This window comes from Camellia sinensis, chromosome 7 (assembly GCF_055761805.1).
Source record: "Camellia sinensis isolate YWXY chromosome 7, ASM5576180v1, whole genome shotgun sequence".
Taxonomy (NCBI): Eukaryota; Viridiplantae; Streptophyta; class Magnoliopsida; order Ericales; family Theaceae; genus Camellia; species Camellia sinensis.
In genome coordinates, this window is record NC_138967.1 from 199,858,505 (window position 1) to 199,861,758 (window position 3,254).

General features: G+C 35.9%; 1 long non-coding RNA gene across 2 annotated transcripts; it reads right to left on the bottom strand.

The window, feature by feature from the left end:
- Positions 1-1,004: 1,004 nt before the first annotated feature.
- On the bottom strand, positions 1,005-2,855 carry LOC114278946 (uncharacterized). 2 transcript variants are annotated; one of them, XR_014334866.1, is made up of 5 exons: positions 2,651-2,855; positions 1,624-1,842; positions 1,405-1,521; positions 1,232-1,296; positions 1,005-1,143 (listed from the first exon to the last, which is right to left on the bottom strand). It is a non-coding gene; the product is annotated as an uncharacterized LOC114278946 (long non-coding RNA). The 2 variants fall into 2 exon arrangements; XR_003635117.2 differs by lacking the exon at positions 2,651-2,855 and adding an exon at positions 1,919-2,398.
- Between the last annotated feature and the right edge of the window lie 399 nt (positions 2,856-3,254).

Genomic DNA, 3,254 nt, shown 5'->3' on the forward strand with positions numbered 1-3,254 from the left:
GAGATAACATATATATTCTTGTTATATAATGCAAATCCATCCCAAACTCAATTCGGTTAGACATTTGTACACCCTTAGGCAAAACTCAACCCAACAATATAAAATTAAATTTTTTTCATAAATATTGATATATGTACTTATTACTTATATATTATATAATTTATTTGTTCAATAAATAAAATATTAAAACTTGAAAATGATGCTTATTACTTCTCAAAAAAGATTGTCTAAGAGGGATTGCATAGGTTACACAGTAAAAATGTTATAGACCACAAAAATATACCACAAAGACCATATCGAAGTTGTGACAAAAATAATTAGAAATAAATGCTAGTAACAAACATTAGCACGGGATCCTCTATCATCTATCACTAATACGCTCTCAGCTGATTGTACCTCAAAATTTTCTTATTTTGAGATTCCCATTATGTTAGTGGGAGTGCATTGAAATATTGAGAAAGTAACATACATTGGCACAAGAACCTCTATTCCAAAATTCCATCTCCCAGCCATATAATCATACCACAAGCATTAAGAGAGAGAGACGGTGTTCATTTTATTGAATAAAATTGTGTATAAAATAACAAGACCTTGGGTCTATCTTGTCCTACAACTACAGAACCATATTTCAACACAATACCATCTGCACAAAGCCATATCCACAAACTGCATGATGAAAGGATTATTTGAGCAACATGCTTCAATGCTCTACATTGAGAGGGAAATAATACAGGTTGTGAGAGAAAGAACTACTACTTGTAAACCATAGAAATGACCTATCTACAAAATAAATACTTAAATGCGTGACTTTAATCTCAGACAAGAGATATATGGTTTGATGAATAATTGTATCCTACACACTCTCATGACATGATTTCCCGGTCTGCTCTTTCCCATGCTCAACAGAACATAAGGACTGCTCGTTCATTTGTACGTGATTCATATGGAATCTTTAACTCCCCCGAGAAGATGTCTTGTTGAGAAGAGTTGCATCGTTTTGCAGTCAATCCGCTGTCAAGCTGAACCAATAGGGTTCAGAGAATCTAATCCTCTGCCTCATTTCTCTTCCAAACTTATGGTAGAAGAAAGTTTCTCTTGCAAGGCTTCAAGCAAATCTAGATATTCAGCAAATGCCGGGAGTGACTGGACAAGGAGTACATCAAGAAAGGAAAGTGAGGCACACAAATGAATAGTCACCGTAAACAAGCCAATCTTTGAGAGACGTATGTACCCCCAGAGTCACACGCTATAAGCTTTCCACAACTGCATATCATGCTGAAATAAATCAAAAAGAACCTGTGCAGCATCACACGAGTGATAAAGCATAACGGAACAAAAACATTAGTAAGACACGTAAACATGATTAAACATTTCCTTCTATAAATATTTCCATGACAATTGTACCTCGAATCGCCTTAAAAGAGTGGCTAGGATGACTATTTGCTCTTTGAACTTGACAGAGCACATATGAGCCAAAAGAAATTCTGCATCTAACCGACCCTGTTGTGTGCCCATTTGAAGCTGGAAATATATATGAGACAAGTCAATCGTCAGGAAAACAATATCCAACTAATTTGCGAGCTTTCATTGACTCGCTAATTAGTTAGTCAAAGAGAGCATTACCTTCTCGAGTCAAAAGATTGCCTCCTGTACGTAGAAGGGAAAAGAAAATAGCTCAAGAATCTGGGTGACAGTTTGTATGAATCTGCCGCTAAAGGTTCATATTCCCCCCCAGATCAAAAAATTGGAAGAATTAACCATCTTACTGAAAGAGGCATAAAGTCATGTCAAAACTTATACCAGCTTCCCATCAAGTTCATATAAAGATTCGTCTAGCGCTGCCTGCACAATTTGGAAACTCTTTCTCAGGCATATGACATAATCAAAGGCGAGTATGGCAACTATAAGCAGTGCTTACCTGTAATAAATGTAAAGCACAGTATTGACTAACAGCAGGACCCTCAAGCTTAGCGATCACATGTAGCAGCAAAAGTAGTACAAGATAAGATTAGCAATTTAGAATTGAAGTATGGGATTTGAAAAGTTGATAAGCACTGGAACTTAGCTTATCTAGAACTTTTTCCAACAACTACAAGCTTTTTCAGGACGTAAGTTGTCGTCTATGTTACATAGACACTTCTACATGAAGTACCCATGTCGGACACTAGACACTTATTGCCTGCTACTTGTACCTGTGAAACTCATTGATCTAGGAGACTTGAACACTTTCAATTTGTTAAACCAACGATAGATGAACTGAATACCAATTCAATCAGTTCACTAAGACTAATGTCATGTCAAAGACGTAAATATACTGAAGATAAAATTGTAACTAGACAAACTTTACAGCAGAGAGTCACACACAAAACTTTCATCTTTTCGTATTTGGAACAAAAAATAGAAGGGGGGGTGGTTGGGAACTAATGAAAATTTGTGAATTCCTCAGACCCTAAAGCTTGAACTTAATCAACCGATATGGTTTAGTACATACAAGTATATAGCAAGCTGCTGTCTAGTACCATCTCTGCTGGAAGCATTCCTCAAACAACCGAGAGAACAGAAAAATCAAGAAATCCACTACCAATACACTTTACATGGTAGGTAAAATCAATAGAAAAAAAAAAAAAAAGAATTAAGAGAAATCACATACTCGTTGATCTTCCGGCAGCAGAAAACAAATCCGCCCAATGTTGGCCATCAGTTTTTCTTGCAACGCTAACAACCACATCAAAATACTCTGGAAATTTTTTAATTAAATCACAAATCTTGTCCAAAAGAGAAGAGTTGGTACCATGCTTAGGAACTGAGATCTGGTTTTTATTTGCACTCTGCCCGTAAGAAAGTAGTTAAAACTGATAAAAATTAAAACATGAAAATTTAACCCATGGTCAAGGCATATGAAAACAAAAATGTTAATAGAAAATGTCACCAGTAGAAATACTAAAGAACTCTGTGAATTCACCATGCTGCCACAACAAACTTATCACAAAATTTGGTTAAAGAACTGTCATGTCTACAGAAGACCTTAACACTAAGCGGTACTAAACATATTTTTGGTAAATACAGCATTGTTAGCTTGATTAATCTTTACACAAGTATTAAGAGGTGACAACTTCCAGATGGAATTACAAACCCAGTGGTACCTGAAGAACATGTCTGAGTAGGCAATGCAATATAGTTTGAGCTTGAGGAGTTGAGAGTTGGCTCAAAACAATGGAAACTCTGTGCATGCTGAAAATGACATCCTTTGGGAA